We start from the raw sequence: 18,169 nt of genomic DNA on the forward strand, positions 1-18,169 counted from the left end.
AGGGGAATGGGGACCGGAACAGGGAGCCTCCTCGGTCATGGCTGAGGATGCTGGAGTCTGGGTCTCGGGAGGGGCCCCCTGAGCCCGAGGGGGCTCACTTCCGGGTGTGGTCCAATGGTTTCCCACGGTGCTGCACCGACCCACCTGCCCACCTGCCCACGGGCGGGGACCGCTGTTGCGCCGGCCAGCCCGCTCCCGCCACTGGAGCACCGCTCCCAGCCCGCCGCTTAAGGGTGGTAGGCCTTCAAACCTCTGTCCCCGACACCAACACCTCCTACAGGCACTGAGCACCCCCCACGTGGCTTCTTCTGGGAAGTGCCTCTTCAGGTCTGCGCTTGCTCGCGGTTTTTGAGAGGCATCGTGCACACTGAGCTTGTGGTCTCCTCTGACACCCACGTCTTCTTCCCGCGAGCAGGTTTTAGGGCCAAAGCCCACCGGCCCGACGTCCCGGTCCCTTGACAGCGACGTGCCCCGCGCAGTCTGTCTGTGCGGAGGGTGGTCTGTCTGTCCCGGTGCTTGCTGTCACCCCTGCTAGTGTCGGGCTTGCTTCAGGCCGGCTGGCATGCCAGGTGTCTCCTGAGCCCCCAGGGAACCCTGAGCAGGACAGGGCTGCCGCTGCCCACGCGGGGTCACGCCGGTCCCAGGTGTGCGGCCTGACCCGTCCACACCCTCCTCAGGCTCCCGCAGGCCAGCCTGGTGCAAGACCATCGCCAGGGACCTTCACCCAAACCCAAAGAACAAATGGTGTCCCGCGAGAGGGGGAGGACTCCTCCGGGCTCGGGCCGGTCCCGGGGATGGCGGTGGCGCCACGCGGTCTCACACACCCCGTCCCGAGCAAACGCCGGCACCGGGCCGTGCCTGCCTCTGGGAAGACGGCAGAGGCCCCCACATCGCAGCAGCAGGAACCCCAAGCTCTGGGCGTCACAAGGCCCGGGCTTCGTGCTGGGTCCCTCTCGCGGGCAGACGCAGCGTCCACAGGACACGGGCCCGCGTCCCTGTCGCCGGCAGCAGCACACGGAAGCCTCCCTCAAGTTCGAGCCTCTCACTCGAGCCTCCAGTGAGGTTTTCTGCCTTTTTGGGGGGGGAGGGGCAGAGACAGAGGGAGAGAGAGAATCCCAAGCAGGCTCCACCCTCAGCACAGAGCCCAACACAAGGCTCAAACCCACGAACCGTGAGATCGTGGCCTGAGCCGAAGCCGAGAGTCGGGTGCTTAACCGAGTGAGCCAGCCAGGCGCCCCTAAAGGTGCTCTGCTTTTGAGGACCTCGGGAGAATGCTGGGTCCCTGGGGAATCCAGGGTCACCCCCACCTCAGGGGCCTCGAGGGACCCGGTCTCTGGGACCATTTCTGAGCCAACCACACAAGTTGAGTAGAGCATAGCTCATAACGGACCAGCGGGCAGCCAGGCTGGCCCAGTGTCCCCCATAATAACAGTTTGTGGAGAACAGAAGCCCCCCGCAACCCCTTCTCGGGGAAGCCTCCCGGAGTCCTCAGAGGAGCCGGGTGGGGGGGCGGGGGGCGGCTGGGACATCACAGCCTACACTATGCAGGAATGTGGCCCGGGCTTCCAAATGGGCTGGTTCTTTGAGAGACGCGACAGACCTAGATTTGGGGGTGGCAGCCCCTGATTTCTCAAAGTTGGCAATCCAGCCTTCATGTCACACCCTCCTTATGTGGGGTGACTTCCTGCAGGTTCCCACAGTGCTGGGGGTGGGACCACCCAGTCCCCCTGTGACAATGCAGAACCCCTCTGCAAGGCTGTCCCTGATGGTCCCCAACACAGACCCGGGGGCTCATTCGCCCCTGTCCCTGACGGTGCCCAAGATGGACCCGGGGGCTCATTCACCCCTGTCCCTGACGGTCCCCAAGATGGACCCGGGGGCTCATTCGCCCCTGTCCCTGACAGTCCCCAAGATGGACCCGGGGGCTCATTCGCCCCTGTCCCTGACGGTCCCCAAGATGGACCCGGGGGCTCATTCGCCCCTGTCCCTGACAGTCCCCGACACGGACCCAGGGGCTCATTCACTCTGAGCCCCGCCCTCAGGTGGCAGAGCACCTACAGGGCCAGGCAGCTCACACATGCCTGAACGATGCCAGGAGAGGCTCCGATGCCTTGGGCCACAAGTGCCAAGCTCGGAACCACCCTGGGACTAGGCGGGGGTGTGGGGGGGGGTGGCTACACCCCCACCTCACAGCTTTCAGGGCAAGTGGCCGAGGAGGACCTTCCAGAAGCGCTGCTGAGCTCTGGCCCCGTGCAGACCATGCGCGAACCCAGACACAGATTCGGATGCCCACGGCACCCCAGCGGGAGACAAGGGTTTGAGCAGGTCAACGGGTCCACCTTCCCACGTCCACACCTGCCGCTCACACGTGCAGCTGTCGGGGCGGCAGGGGGGGGGGGCAGCCTTTCCTGAACGTACCTTTCGTACCATACCTTACAACGTGCAGAGGAAGACGCCACTCTGAGGGCAGGGATTTCTGCCCCACCTGGTGAGTCAGTGCCATAAAGGTTTACTGCTCTCTGCAGACCCGCTCCCTTCCTCCTGCCATCCCCATATCCTGTGTCGGTGGCCGCTGACCCTCTGGGTTGTGACCGCAAGGAAATGCAGGTGACCTGCCTCCAGAGTGCGGCACAGGTCGCTCTTGAAATGCAGCAGGCCTTGGAGCAAAGGAGACAGAGGCCAGTCCCAATGGGGAGTCTGGGTGTCTGCTCTCAGTGCCACCAGACCTGGTGACTCCCTTGCCATGGGGCTCTAGGGACAGGAGTCCCAGGGAAGGGCCAGCTGGTACCCGGTTCCACAGGGGCACCTGAGACGCACACAGACCACGAGCCCCCAGGTTCCGAATAAAGCCCAAATCTGCCATCACACAGCAGGGGCCAAACTCCTTCCCCCTCTCCCCCCCCCCCCCACAGGACAGGTGCTTTGTGGGCTTCCCTGGCCCATGTCCCCGCCCACCATGCTGAGGACCACACAGCTGGAGGGCACCCCCTGCAGATGGCCCAGGAGGAGTTAGAGCCCACAGATGACTTTAGATGGGACCAACTCCCTGGGGTCACTACGCTCCCCACTGTCACCTGGCCTCCCGGCAGGGAGGTCCCCGGGCAATCAGGGCCGTCGAAGGACAGCCAGGGCGGCGCAGTCCAGCACCCCTCCCCCCCCATCTCCTACAGGGCCCAGGCTTTATGGGGGAGCTCCCCCGGGGCCTCCCGCCCAAGGCACCCCTACACCAGAAGTCCAAACACCCCCAGGACTTCTCACGTGATGCACATTGCACACCACGGCCATCTGCACGTCCCAGACGGCGTTCAGGGGCGGCTCCCACCCTTCATACAGTGAGGAGATGTCTCTTCCCGTCTTCCTCGTGGGGCTGGAAGGGGCCCGCTCCCCGACACCCGCTCACCCCCAGGCCACAGCACATGGGCATCTGACCAAGGACAGGCCTTGCTGTTTTGTTCTGTGAAGGCACAGTTCACAAACCATACACTTCACATATTTACAGTATACAATTCAGTGGTCTTCAGTACATTCACAGAGTTGTGCAACCATCACCTCTATCGAGTGCCAGAACATTCCATCAGCCAAAGGAAACCCTGTCCCCCTCACCCCCACCTCCTCCCCAGCCCCCGGCCCCTTCGAGCCCCTTCCTGTCCCTGGATGAGCCTGCTCTGGACGTTTTTTCACACACATGGACTCACACCCCGTGTGGCCTCTCGTGTCGGGTTCCCTCCCTGAGCGTCGCATGTTCAGGGTCCTTCCGCAGGGCGATACATAAACAAATGACAAGCCTTATCTCTGCCTCCCCTCGGGGCCTGGCAAGACCGAGCAGCAGGTGACAGAGCCTGAGCATCAGAAATCACGGTCTCAGGCCTCGCCTGAGTCATCCGCCTGGCAGAAAGGGAAGCAGGGGACCTGCGGGCCAGCTGTCCCCAATGGCAAGGAAATGAAGGAAATTTGCACAGCAGGAGCGGGGGAAAGGGCCGCTCCAAGGGACCCCACTCAGGGGAGAGGGGACCCACACTCGCGAGGCACGTCATGGACACCAGGACTCGGGCCTGCACTCGGGCACGGGCAGAGCAGGGCGGACGGCAGGTGAGCAGGAGTAAGGCCAGGCCTGGGATGGTCCGGGTGACTGTGCCTTCTGGCTGCCCCGGGAGGCCTGCTACACCCTGGCTGTGACACTCCAAGCCTGCCCCTAACAAATCCCACGACCGTGACGCACGCTGTCTCATGTACATACAAACACACACGCGTGCAGGCAAACGCACGCAGCACTGAGAGCACACTCACGTGGGCACACGTACACAACTGGGCACGCAGGAGAGGCACGCACGGGTCACAGGACACATGCTGCACACACTCCCAGCACCCTCACAGGTGGCCGCGCACACGCACACACGTGCACACCCTGGACCATGCCGGTGCACACGCCACACCCAACACACATGTGCACACCCTGGACGCTGCTGGCACCTTGGAGGGTGCCCCCCACTCTGCACATCAGCCTCACGGTGTTTGTACTTGAGGTTACGTTACCCACCAGCAGAGGAACAAGCAGGTCCCCCCACCCCCACCCGCGGCCATAAAGGCCTGTTACCCAGAGGAGGCCATCCTGGGAGGGAGGTGGCCTCTGGGGACCGGACACAGTTGCCTCTTTATTCCCGGCCGAACTCACTCGGTCAGCGTTTCCGGCCTGGCCCCTGCTGAGGGGCCTCAGGGACTTTGCTAGAACTGAGCTGGGCCAGCCTCAGCTGGTCTCGCCCCAGTGGGGGCCAGGCCTGCGGGGTCCGGGAATCCAGCCTCGGTGTCCCCCCAGATCAGGGCAGTGACTGGCCCAAGGTCACGCGGCTGGAGAACACTGGCTCTGGGCTGCTGCCTGCACACTTGCGGCTGGCCCCACCCCACTCAGTCTCCAAGGGACCTAGCCCCTTGCTGCACTCAGTCCCACAGGCTCTCCTGGAAATCTGGTCCCCCCACCCGTCTTCTAAGACAGACAGACAGACACACACACACACACACACACACACACACACACACACACACACACACACACACACACACACACACACACACACACCAGGCAGATGCCGGCTCCGGGCAGGTGTGAATAGGTGTCTGCTCAGATACTCCGAGCTAATCAAAAGCGCCCTCCCCTGTCTGAAATCACAGAACGCCTTCCCCTCAGTCCCCACAGCGGCTTGTCCCTGGGCGGGTGGTCTTGCACCTGCCAGGCTGCTTGGGGGCCTTCTGCATACCTGCCGGCATCTTCCCGACCAGGTGGGACCCTGGGGCCATTCACCTATCCTGCCTTCTCTGGCCCACCCACCCAGTGGCCCAGACTTCATATTCAGCATTCTCTATGAAGCCTCTGGAAATGGATGTCCTAAGAGGACCGTGGCCCTAAGCACACAGCTCTGGGCTGCACTCACCCACCTCTGGGGCCTCCCCTGGGAAAATCCAGGGTGCTTGGGAAGAAAGAACACAGACAGGCTGGCCAGTGGGCCCTGGTCTCAGCGTCCAAGAAAGGAGCACCCAGCGGCTGTGCTCACAAGGGTCCACGACTGCACAGCGCCCCCCACAGCCAGGCAGGGAGGGAAAAGAGAGGCGCAGGGTCAGGTCCAGCCCTGGAGGAAGGGCCAGGCCTCACATCCCAACCCAGACTGGCCTCAGACAGTCTCTGGAGTAGGGTGCCTTTGACAGGTGGCCATCTGTCCTCCCTGCGGGGTCTGCAGTCCCCGGGGCCCGAGCCCCATCTTCCTTCAGCCTTTGCTAAGCGTCTACGGGGAAGATCCAAACATCCGCCGTGCCCGGCAGCAGGTAAGCAGGCTCCCGGCTGAAGCCTGTCCTATACCAGCCCCCTAGCCATGCCATGAAACACTCACTGCCCCCCAAACTGCCAGATGAGGCTTCACCTTGGTCGGCTTCCAGGCCAGGCACCCTCCTGTGTGGGGTGCAAACACATGGCGCCAAGCTAGCGCGGCCAGGCAGCGGCCAGGCAGGAAAGTCCTTCAGGGCAGGCAGGACCGATGTCCGTGCTGGGAAGCAGAAGCCAGGGGTGCCCCAGACACACATCTTACAGACTCAGATTTTCTTCCCCTTCAGACCGTTAACCACGTTATTCAGGGAGCCACCGCCTCCCAGGAGCTCCTCCGTGGCTGTCCACACCCCTACTCCCTGACTCTGGGTCCCCCAGCCTCCTGCTCCAGGGACCTGGGTGCTGGGGAGCAGCCCGGCATGGGCAGGACCCACCGCGGGCATCCCCTTCCACACCTGCCCACCTCCAGCTCTCTGCCCACCTCCTCCCGTCCTCCTGTCCTTGGAGGCCAGGTTCCGATGCCAGCAGAGGCAAGACTCCCACCCAACACTCTGGGCGCAGCCAGCCGACCCCAGGAAGGCCCCCATCCCAAGGCCGTGGGCAACAGGAGTGTCTGGACAGAGCCGCTAGGAAAGCAGGAGAGGGCAGGAAGCGCCAAGGAGCCCGGGGTCAGGGGTCACCAACATAGGAGAGGTCAGGAGGCACCCAGGGAGGAAGGGGCTGGGGTCGCGGAGGCCGGGGGGGGGGGGGGGGGGTCACAAAAAGGGGCAGTCAGGGAATGACGGAGAAGCGGTTGTGAGGGGGTGGTCACACAGTGCTGGAGGGTCGCCGAGAAGTGCAGGGTCAAAGGTCACCGAAGAAGTAAAGTTTGGGGATCACTAAAGAGCGCGAGATGGGGGTCCCGGTAGGGAGGGGTAAAGGGAATCACTAATGGGTGGGGACGGGGGTACCGAAGAGGGAGGGAAGTAAAGGTTGGTGTGTCGCCGCGGAGGATGGGGTCAAGGTTCACGCGGAGGCGGGTCGGGAAGGGGGGTCACACAGCAGCACAGGGTCGGGGGTCGCGGAGCAGGGCGACTTCAGGGCTCACAGCTGAGCGCGCACGGGGCTTACGGCGGAGGGCGGGGTCGGGGGGGGTCGCTTAGGAGGGCGGGGTCAAGGCTCGCGGCAGAGGGCGGGGTCGGGGGGGGGTCGCCGAGGAGGGCGGGGACAGGCCGCCGCGCTCCCTCCGCCCGCGGCCCCGGAACCCCGGAACCCCCGGCCCAGGACGCAGGCGGCCGCGGGGCGGGGGGGGGGGGGGGGGGGGGGGGGGGGGAGGGGGGGAAAGGCCGGGGCCCGAGCGGGCCGGGGAGCGCGGCTCGGGCTGGGCGGGGTCGGCGGAGTCGGAGCGAGGGTCGGGCCAGACGCGCCTCACCTCCGTCCTGGGTCCGGCCGGGCGCGGAGCCCGCGGCGCCTCCGTCTCTCCGAGCTTCGCCTCAGCCGCGCTCACTTCCGGGTTTCGGGCGCCATCTTGGGGGCCCCGCTCACTTCCGGTCATGCCGCGGGGCGGAGCCTCTAGTGGGCGGGTGAGTGGGCGTGGGCGTGGGCGGGGCCCCAGGGGCCCCTGCAGGGTTAGGACTCAGTGGGCCACGGGTTCCAATCCCACCCTCTCCTGTTTACGTTGGGACCCCGGCTCCTGGCTTACTCGCGAGCCTCAGTTTCCTGCTATGCAAACATGGAGATCAAATTGAATCACTCCCACCTCCGGGCCCTTTCCATCCCTGCACTCTCACACCTGAGCTTTAAGCCACTGGAGCTCTCGTATAAACCGGATGTTAGCTCTAAAGCCCCCTCCTCAGATACTCCCTAAAAACCATCTGACACGGCCCTACCCCCACCCAGTCCTGCGCTCTCCCTTAATTGCCTCCCCACCAACAGTTGTCTGCCCATTAGTCTGTCTCCACCCCAAGAGGAGTCTTGGGACCTAGCGGAAGCCCCAGCGTGGAGCCCAGTACGTGGTGGGGTCTGACAGTCCCAAGAGAGAGGCCCTGGGATCTGGGTTGCTCCCCAGCTGGCTCCCTCCCCGTTAGGGCTCCCAGGGGCCTGATGCAAACGAGGCCAGATCTGCTGCACTGCCAGGAAGAGGGTGGGACTTTGGCACAGACTGTAGATTTCCTGTGACTTGAACCCACTGGACCCACTGTGGGCTGGGCCGGGCGGGTTCAGGCAGATCCAGTCTGGGAGGCACCACCCCTTCCCTAGCTGGGTTGTCAGTAATGAAAGCCCCACCTCGCCACCAGCCAGAGGCCTCCTGTGCCCATTCCAGCCCCCTGAAATTAGAGGTTACCTCCCCGTGTGCTTGTTTACTTATTAAGTAAACCCTTACGGATTCCAGTCTCTGCCTGGTCTCAAGCTGAACAAAGCTGGGGCTCCAGAGGACTCAGTTCCCAGGCCTGCCCTCAGGAAGCTCCCAATCTAGGGGGAATGGAGGCTGGACCAGACACTCCCATCTGCAAGACTGGGCCTGGGGCCCAGGGAGGGCTGAAGCCTCTGCCTAACACATTATGGAGGAAGGGGTATTGAAGCTGGGGCTTTGAAGTTCAAGCAGGAGGTTTCCAGATAGACAAGAGTAGGAAGGGCAGTCCAGGCAAATGAAAGCTGTTCACAGACTTGTAAGGGTCTGTTTAAAACCCGTTTGACCTGCAAAAATCCAGGTCAGAGACCGCCTGTAGCCAAGCCTACAAGGAAGCAGGGGAAACTGAGGTCGAGAGAGGAGAAATGATTTATTCAGAGAGAGCTTTGCTTCGGTACGTGTAGTTTTTGGCAATTTGGGTTGTAGCTTTGACTTTGAAGCTATTTTTCATAGCTAATGAAAATAAGTCCTATTGAGCAACAGACAGTTAAAATTCAAAAGCACAAATAAGCTGACATGAGGGGATAGATGGCTTCCGGTTGTGTTTTCCCATTTCCTCCCACACAGGGCCAGCCACATAATCTGTCGAGCCCAGTGAGAAATGAAGACAGAGGGCCCCCCGTTCAAATAGTGAGGATTTCAATATGGCGACAGCAGAGCATTAAACGGAGTACGGGTCCCCCTGAACACGGAGCCCGGGCAAAGCCCTGAGTCACACGCCCGCAGAGCCGGCCCTGTTCCCACCATGACCTTCCGAGGTCAGGACCGCTATTACCTGTGTGTTGCTGGCGGGGAAACGGCAGCGCAGAACCGTCCAGTAGCCGGCGCAGGGTCACGGAGCGCAGGGAGGCATGGACTTGACCTCTGCCACGTCCACCTCGGGAAACCACAAGGTTTCTATGGGTAACTTTGCCTGAAATGGGGGCAGTTTGCCCAGGCCGGGGTGGGTCCAGCCATCTCAGCATGGAGTAATCTGCCAAGTCTGGGGATGTCTAGGGAATTAGTCAGATTTGGGGATTTCCAGGGAATTGCAAGAGGCAGCCCGGGAGAGCGGAAGGCACACGGCTCTGCAGGGCAGCGGCTTTGCCGGTGCGCTGTGTGACCCTCGGAAAGTTACTCAATCTCTCTGTGCCTCCATTTCCCCACCTGTAAATTTGGGGTGGGTACCTTCTAGGTTATTAAGATAGCAAAATGAACAGCTTCTTGTGTTTGGGTATTAGGAATGTTTCCAGATGGACTTCTGGATCTTTCCTCACAAAAGTCCACAGAGCCACCTAAGGGAGTGTTCTATGAGATAATAATGATGATGAAGCCTGAGGTTGGAGGTCTGGAGAGGAGGGATTTTTTTTTTTTTTTAATGGTGATAAAAGGCTGGGATGGGGGCCCTGGGCAGCCCCAGCTTTCATGGCTCAGGCTGCAGAAGTTGTCACGCTCAGAGGCTCAGAGGGTGGGAACACGCCCAGCTCTCCTCAGATGTGCCCAAGGTCCCCTCCTCCGGTGGGGAAAAGGCTCACAGAAGACCAGAGGTCTGTCCGGTGAGGGTCTGTTTTTGGTCCAAGAGCCTTCCCCAAGCCCTCCCTCTGTCCCAGTCCCATGCAGGGACCCCCTAAATATCCCCCCAGACATTTCAACCAGCCTTGAGGAAGTAGGCCACCATATAAAATACAGAACACTCAGTTAAATTTGAATTGCATGTACGTGAAGAAGAATTGCTCATGTTTAAGTATGTCCCGCGCAGTGTCTGGGATATACTTATGCAAAAGAAAGTAGCCTCCGGCGAAACCGGGAGTCCTGTTTCTATTGGTGAGATTGGGCAGCCCGGTGTGGGGAGACCACAGCAGAAATGGCGTCCCAGAGCCAGGCCAGGGGCCCCTCTGAACCTCAGTGTTCTCACCTGCCAAATGGGCACGGCCCTGGGACTGACCCACCTTCCGCACAGGCGTGCTCACAGAGTGCGACAACTCTTGCCCTTTCAAACAGCAGAAAAGTCAGACCCCGATGTCAGGTCCCCCGGGGGGGGGGGGTTCCCTGTGGGTCCATGGGGAGCTTCTTGGGCTACCCCTCAGTTTCCCTCCTGGGGAGGACTCCAGCGTGCAGACTGGGAGACTGAGGCAGGCGGAGGGCTCACCCAGGGAGCGGAGACCCCCACCCCGGGCCTGGGCAGGTGAGGTGGGGCAGGTGGGTCGGCCTGGCCCTGCCCAGGGGGTGGGGGCGGGGCCGGGGCGCTTCCTGTTTCTCCACATTCTGGAAAGCCCCAGCGTTCCCCAGCAGTGGGAGCACCTCCCTGCCCGCCTCCTGGCGCTGGGTCCCTCACCACACTTCTCCTTTCTGCACCCACTTCCCCTGGCTGCCCCCCAGCCCTTGTGGCTCTGCTCCTGCCCCGCCTGCTGCCTCTCATCCCCCCCCTCCTTTTCCCCTCCCTCCTACCGCGCCCCTCTTTGCCCTCCCTCTCCAGCCCTCCCTGTGGTGTAGAAGGGGAAACTGAGGCAGGAGCAACCAGCCGGCCCACGTCGCACCAGCCGTGTGCCTATCTCCTCCTGCATCACTTCCTGTCTCCTGCTGGCCTCGCCCGCCTCCCCAGCTGACCCTGCCCTGTCCAGCCACCTCCCTACACCCAAGGCCCACCTGCCACTGCCACTTGCCCTCGCAAGTCCCCCGGCAGTGCTGGCTGCCTCCCGGCCCTGCCTGAGCCAGCGTAGGATCTTGCCTAGGCCGACCAGGGCTGCCTCTGAGCCAGGACAACTGCAGGGAACAGCAAACCTGTCCGGTGGGTCTGAGATCCGCCCCAGACAGGACTTCCCACCTCTGCACTGAGAACGGGACACCAAGGCTGCACAGGCTAAATGTGACGTCTGACGGAGCAGCCCTCAGGCTGGGCGAGGGCTGGACCCTGAGGTTGCAAGGCTGTGAGCAGGCAGGAAGGAGAAGGAAGAGGGGAAGGACTGTCAGGGAGAAGGCAGCATGTGCAAAGGCCCCAAGTGGGGACAGCATCCAGGGAGCATGTGCAGGGGTCCAGGGCAGCAAGGGAGCCAGACCGGAAAGGGCCAAGTGGGCTAAGGGGGCGGGGGTGTGCCTGGAAAGCTAGGGCAAGGCCTGTATGCTGGGGGCAGTAGGGAGCCACTGAAGGTGATGGAGCAGTGGGGTGGGGTGGTAAGGGCGGGGCTGGCGGAGGCTCCATCCGCCCGAGTGTGCTGGAGGGGGCGGGACACAGGGGCCGCGTTTCATGCTCCTCTGGTGGCAAGACAGAGGCCTGAGGAGGCAGAGCTCCTGCCCCGAAGCCAGACGAAGGAGCCACACTCTGCATTTCTTTCTGTCGGGGTCCATAGTGAGCCAGGCAAGAGCTGGGCCAGAGCTGAGAGGGTGAGGACCTTCAGGATGTCCCCTCAGCGGTACTCACCCCCAGCCCCAAGTCAGAGGGGGACTTGGCTTGGCTCTGTCCCCAGAGCCATGGGGAGCCATGGAGATGATAGAGCATGGACAGAGATGCAGCTAGGGCAGAGCAGGCATAGGAGGCGGTGCGGGTGCAGGAGGGCGCAGGTGAGTGAGTGCAGGAAGGAAGTGGGTTGGGCTACAAGGTGGACGGGCGCGTGTGTGTGTGTGTGTGTGTGTGTGTGTGTGTGTGTGTGTGTGAGAGAGAGAGAGAGAGAGAGAGAGAGACAATGCTGATCGAGTCTGGGGACACAGAGAACAGAGCATCAGAGCATGCCCCGTGGTGTCCCAGGCTGCAGAGGGGCAGGACATCCCCCGAAGGGCACCAGGCGCTGGCCCTCCCCAGGCTGTCCTCCTGCTTAGCAGCCAGCAAGGAGCACTGCCGTCACCTGTGCTGGTACTTCCTGAACCTTCACCTTGGGTCTGCCCTGCCCTGAAGGGGACTCCAGGGCGCCTGGGGCTGGCTGACTCACATCCAGGTCCCAGACGCCTGACAGGGGCTAGGCTCCTGAGGGACAAGGGACGTCTGGGGCACTTGGAGAACTTCAAGGGACCCCACCATCCTCCACGCCTCCAACTGAGGAAGAAGCCAGAAGCCCCAGCCCCGGGGTGCCCCCCCCCCCCCCCCCGCCGCTGGCTGGCTCAGTCAGCACGTGACTCTTGATCTCAGGATCCTGAATTCAAGCCCCATGTTGGGCCTGGAGCCTACTTAATTAAAAAAAAAAGAAAAAAGAACTTAAAAGGAAGACAGTCTACGCTGGCAATGGGAGGGGTGATGGTGACACAGCACGTCTGTGCTTATATCCCAAAGTCACAAATACGCTGGTGGGTCAGGGCGGGGCCCCGGCTCTGATGACCAGGCCCCGTCCCGATCTGCCGTGTGGACAGGGGACCCTGACGTGACCGGACGTAAAGGGCACATCGCCTCTGTGCCATTCCGCCCCAAACCCCTCACCGTGGGCTGACCCACAGAGTAACACCGGACAGATCCCAGCCAGGGGACATTTTCTAAAATACCCAACCTCAACACGGTCCAGGCCTCACACTCAAGGGAAGTCTGATAAACTGTCACACCCCAGAGGGGCCCGAGGAGACGTGACAGCTGGGTGTCGTGTGGGGTCCTCATGGGGTGCTGGTGCAGAAAAGGGACATGAGGGGGAAACTACAGAACTCTTTCTTTTTAGTGTCTATTTATTTTTTGAGAGACAGAGACAGAGCATGAGCAGGGGAGGGGACGAGAGAGAGAGAGAGGGAGACACAGAATCGGAAGCAGGTTCCAGGCTCTGAGCCGTCAGCACAGAGCCGGACGCGGGGCTCGAACCCACAAACCGTGAGATCACGACCTGAGCCGCGGTCAGACGCTTCACGGGCTGAGCCACCCAGGCGCCCCGAGAAATCTTAAGCACACGGAGGAGATTTGTTGCTGACGTATCGGTGACAAACGTCCCCCACTCACGTGAGACACGCACAGCAAGGGGAGGGCGCCCCACGCTGTCTTCGCAACCTCCCTGCAGATCTTCGAGGAAATGGAGAGAACAGGAGAGCACGGCCCAGCCCCTGTCCTCCCACCCTGCTTCCGTCCTGCTGGGGGCTCTCTGCCCCGTGGGGGTGAGGCCCGCCCCAGCCCTGGCCAGCTGCCATCTGCACTCCTGTGTCCAAAACCCCCTACTCGAGTCTCATATCCCACATTGTTACAACCTTTTGGTTGCAAGTGACAGAAACTGCAACCGAAGCCAGCTTTTTTCTGTACATGGGAATTTTTTGTTCACGGTACGGAAAGGTCCAGGGATAGACCTAGCACCGGGCTCTCCCCGCCGGCCCCGCTGACATTTGGGGCCAGGTGGTTCCTTGTGTTGAGCAGCCCTCCGGTCCCCGCCCACCGGACACCAGGAGACCCCTGGCGTGACAGCCGCAGCTGAGACCAGCTGATCCAGCAGGCACGGCCAGATCCGGCACCTTCCGGGAGTGTCTCAAAGACTGACACAAGCCTGCACCTCTAGGCTCCTTCCCACGCCTCTGGAGAGCAGCTCAAGGCTTGAACGTGAGGGAGAGCATAGCACCTCGAGAGGCACAGTCCAGCCTGTCGCCTTCTTGGTGCAGACCGCGTGGCACTGAAACCTTTATGTTTTGTCTCCTTTCTCTTTTAATGTTTATTTCTTTCTTTAATGTTATTTATTTATGTATGTATGTATTTATTTTTAGTTTTGAGAGACAGAGGGAGAGCGCGGGAGGGCCAGAGAGCGAGAGGGAGACAGAGAGAGGGAGACACAGAATCGGAAGCCGGCTCCAGGCTCCGAGCCGTCAGCACAGAGCCCGACGCGGGGCTCGAACCCACGAACGCATGAGATCAGGACCTGAGCCGAAGTCGGACGCTCAACCATCTGAGCCACCCAGGCACCCCTCCTTTCTGTGTTTTAAAGTGAGCTCCACGCCCGAAGCGGAGCTTGAACTCACGACCCTGAGATCTAGAGTCACGTGCTCTACCCACTGAGCCAGCCGGGCGCCCCGAGATGTTTGCGTTTCCGTGGCTGAAAACATTTCAGAAGAAGGGTTGTTTTGCGACACGCGAAGCGATACGACGTCGGTGTCAATAAAGTTTTCTTGGCACAGACACGCGCGGTCGGTCGTTTGCGTATTGCCTGCGGCTGTTTTCCTGTCCCCGCCAGCAGAGCGGCGCGGTTGTGACAGAGACTGTTGGGCCCGTACAGCTGAACACACTTGACCTCTGGTCCCTCACAGAACAGGTCAGCTGACCCCTGCTCTTACGTCCCTGGACAATGACACAGGTACCTCTCTGAGCCCAGGAGTCTCCCTTGTTGACCGGAGGATGGTGAGAGGGAGGAAGGACCTCAGCCTGGAGGCCAGCCAGCAGTGAACTTTGAGTGTCAGCGTGTGTCAACCATGATCGTTTCGGTCACCCCTCGGGTAGCCTGGAGGGGGTGCTTCGTCGCCTTCCGGAGGCAGGTGGGAGAAGGCAGGACCGGTCTTCAGCAGGCTGCGGTGGCCGTGTCCCGCACCTTGAATTCGTGGGGTGACGTGTGTGCCCGGGTGGCGGTGCTTAGCCGGGAGCCTCAGGGGAGGAGCTTTTGAGGAGGTGACAGTTCAGCTGCAGCCGGGACCCTCTCTCTCTCAGAAAATGAGCCTTTCGAAAAATTTTTTTAAGTTCCTTAAAAAAAAAAAAATTACAAATAAAAAATAACGTGTCACCCGTCGGGATGGTCCAACGGAACCCCCGAAACGGACAAAACCAAGTGCCGGTGAGGACGCAGGACGCCCAGAACTCTCGAACGTTGCCGGGGGGGGGGGGGGGTGCGGCCCTTCTGGAGGACGGTTGCTCAGAACGGCCGTGGGATCCGGCCATCCCAGCCCTAGGCGGCACCCGAGAGAAATGAAAGTCTCCGTCCCTACAAAAACCTGCACACACGTGTTCACCACCGCACGACTCACAGTCGCCAAAAACAGAAAACCACCCAAGTGGGCGAAAGAGACGCGGCCCGTCCACACAAGGGCGTCCCAGGAGCGCAGGGACAACACGCTCTAAGGGTCTCTAAGGGTCGCAAGAACGTGAATGGATCTCAAGTGAAGTACGCCTTGCCGTGTGACCCCATTTATGTGACACCCGGAAAAGACCGAGTTACAAGGGGCAAAACTCGATCCTTTCCTGGGAGGGAAGGCAGAGGGAAGCGATGACCCCCACAAAGGCGTGTGAGGGGGGTTCGGGAGGGAAGAAAAGATTTTATTCCTCAAGTACAGTGGTGATGACATGCTTTCGTCAAGATTCATCAAACTGCCCGCCTCGCCATTCTCAGGAAGCTTCTGTGTTAGTGTCCTAGGACGGCTGAGACCAATGACCGCTCACTGGGTGACTTAAACAAGAGACATTCATCCCTCCCCATCCTGGAGCCAGGTGTGGGGGCCGAGCTCCTTCCAGAAGCTCCAGGAGGCCCTTCCCCTTTCCTCCAGCCTCTGGGGGCTCTGGGCAGCCGAGAATCCCTCCATCACAGCCTCCATCGATACCTGGTCCTCTCTGTCAAACGTCCCCTGTGTGTGTCTTATAAGGACAATTGTCATTAGATCTAGGGCCCACTTAAGTAATCCAGGATGATCTCATCTCAAGATCCCTAGCTTGGTGACAACAGTGAGTGAGGTCACATTCACAGGCTCTGGGAAGTTGGATGGGGAAACCTCCTTCAGGGACCACCATTCAACCCAATAAACCCTGCTTAAGTTAAGAACACTTAAGGGGCCACCTTAGGACACTTTCTCCCAAACTCTTCAGATGTACATTCTGCCTGGGAATGTTTGAAGCAGAATCCTAGACTCATAGCCTTTCAGCCATAAATGCTTCAGCGTGTATCTCTAAAGCAGATTGTCCACTGGGGACAGTTCTGCTCCAGGGGACCCCAGGCGATGTCTGGCGACACTTGCGGTCAGGACTGGGGGCATCGCTTGAGTGGGGGCTGGGGACGCTGCTCAACCCCTGCAGTGCCCAGGGCCCCCAGAGGGGATGACACCAGCCCCCCAGTGTCCACAGTGCCGGGGGAAGGGGGACAGTCAACTGTAGGCGTGTGACGGTGGGCATCCCTGCCCTGTCTGTGACCAGGTGTGTAACAAGGTCCAATAAGGGTGACAATGATGGTCCAGAGTGTCATCGCCCTGAGGGATCATGTGTGGGCTTCCAACCTTGTGGTTTTGACATCTCATTCACACACATAGACACACACACACACACACACACACACACACACACACACACACGCCTGCAGTCCAGAAACCTCGGCTGCAGTACCTGCCCGCCCCCTGGTGGCGGCAGAGAAGCCCACATACCCCCCCCCCCCACCGATCCCAGCCACCCCCTAACCTGGAACCATGGCTGGATTCCCAGTGGGGGGTTCACCTCAATTTGGAAGGACCCCTCTGGCTCCTGGGCCCTTATTCGATGGATATGGGGCTGAGCCGGGTCCATAGAGAGGAAGGGGCTAGGGTCAGGAGCCTGACATGTAGGATACCCGTTGAGTGGGTGGAGACCTGGGATGGAGCGCCAGCTGGTCGTGTGCCCAGGAGGACCGCGGGCTTCCTCTGGCCTCCATCTGGGGGGGGGGGGTAAAGGGAGGATGTCAGAGGGTCAGCGGGGGCTGCAAGGGGGCCAACTGGGCACAAGTGTTTGTGTGTAGGGGGGTCATGGGGTGGGCAGGAGAAATGAGGGGTGTGAGGGAGAGATCGTGGGAGGAGAGGAAGGCAGAGGCTGTAGGCCTGAGCCCCGGAGGGGCTGGTGGGCCCTGACCTATAGCCTGGGGTCCCTGCCATTACCCGGGGCTACCATTTATAATCTGGAGCTCTTACCTGTAAGCCAGGGCCCCTGTGCGTAAACCAAAGCCCTCCACTTATAATCTGAGGCTGCCTTTCCATAACCTGGGGTCCCCCACCTGTAACTTGGGGATCTTTATCTGTAATATGGGGCCCCCCATAACCTTGCCCCCCACCTACAACCTAGAGCCTCCACATATAGCCTGGGGTCTCCTACTATAACCTGCCTCCCCACCCCCATAACCTGGAGTCCCAGATCCACTGTGGACCTGGACAGGTGGCTTCCTTCCTGTAAGCCTCAGTCAGTTCACCTGTCATAGAACATTCCATCACCCCAAAAGCAACCGGTCCCCATCAACAGTCACTCCCCACTCCTCCCCCCTCAGCCCCCACGAGCCCCCTTCCCGTCCGTGGATGGGCCTTTTCGGGACGTTTCACCCACGTGGACTCACACCCCGCGTGGCCTCTCGTGTCTGGTTCCCTCCCTGAGCGTCGTGTGTTCGGGGTCCGTCCGCGGGGCGGCGGGGGTGGGTGCCTCGCTCCTGCTCGCGGCCCAGTGACGTGCGCATGCTCGGGGGACACGTTGTGTTTATATGTTCATCTGTGGATGGATATTTTGTTTTTTTCCCCCAGTTTTGGCTGTCGTGAATCCTGCTGCTGTGAACACACAGTGTACAAGTTTGGACCTGTGTGTGCTAACCCAGGATAAGAGTAGCTGGGCCGCATGGAAACACTGTTTTTAACCTTTTGGCTTTCTCCAAAGTGGCTGCACCATCTGTACGAGATTTCCAGTGTCTCCGCATCCTTGCCAACACTTATTGTCCATTGTTTTTAAAAATTTTTTAAATGCTGGGTCGCCTGGGTGGCTCAGTCAGTTAAGTGGCCGACTTCGGCTCAGGTCATGATCTCGCGGTCTGTGAGTTCGAGCCCCGCGTCGGGCTCTGTGCGGACCGCTCAGAGCCTGGAGCCTGTTTCAAATTCTGTGTCTCCCTCTCTCTGACCCTCCCCTGTTCATGCTCTGTCTCAAAAATAAATAAAACGTTAAAAAAATAAAAAATAAAAAATAATTTTTTAAATGTTTATTTTGAGAGAGAGAGAGAGAGACAGAGTGAGAGGGGGAGGGGCAGAGAAAGGGAGACACAGAATCTGAGGCAGGCTCCAGGTTCCCAACCGTCACCACAGGGCCCGATGACGTGGGGCTCAAACTCACCAGCTGTGAGATCATGACCTGA

General features: G+C 60.7%; 1 protein-coding gene and 1 long non-coding RNA gene across 6 annotated transcripts in view; both read right to left on the reverse strand.

Annotated features, from left to right (window-relative positions):
• The window catches only part of SBNO2 (strawberry notch homolog 2), a 51,215-nt gene extending 42,100 nt beyond the window's left edge, over window positions 1-9,115 (reverse strand). For 4 of the 5 annotated variants that reach the window (XM_045042628.1, XM_045042616.1, XM_045042638.1 and 1 more), the window contains exon 1: window positions 7,224-7,363. The gene's annotated coding sequence lies outside the window, so the exon portion shown is untranslated. Of the gene's footprint in view, window positions 1-7,223; window positions 7,364-8,976 lie in introns of those variants that run through there. The other variant, XM_045042623.1, reaches the window with a different exon arrangement.
• A 4,902-nt stretch (window positions 9,116-14,017) lies between these two features.
• LOC123381498 lies at window positions 14,018-17,260 on the reverse strand. Its single transcript, XR_006588568.1, has 3 exons — window positions 17,182-17,260; window positions 16,528-16,720; window positions 14,018-14,796 (listed from the first exon to the last, which is right to left on the reverse strand). It is a non-coding gene; the product is annotated as an uncharacterized LOC123381498 (long non-coding RNA).
• Between the last annotated feature and the right edge of the window lie 909 nt (window positions 17,261-18,169).

The sequence above is a fragment of the Felis catus genome, chromosome A2 (genome assembly GCF_018350175.1).
Source record: "Felis catus isolate Fca126 chromosome A2, F.catus_Fca126_mat1.0, whole genome shotgun sequence".
Lineage (NCBI taxonomy): Eukaryota > Metazoa > Chordata > Mammalia > Carnivora > Felidae > Felis > Felis catus.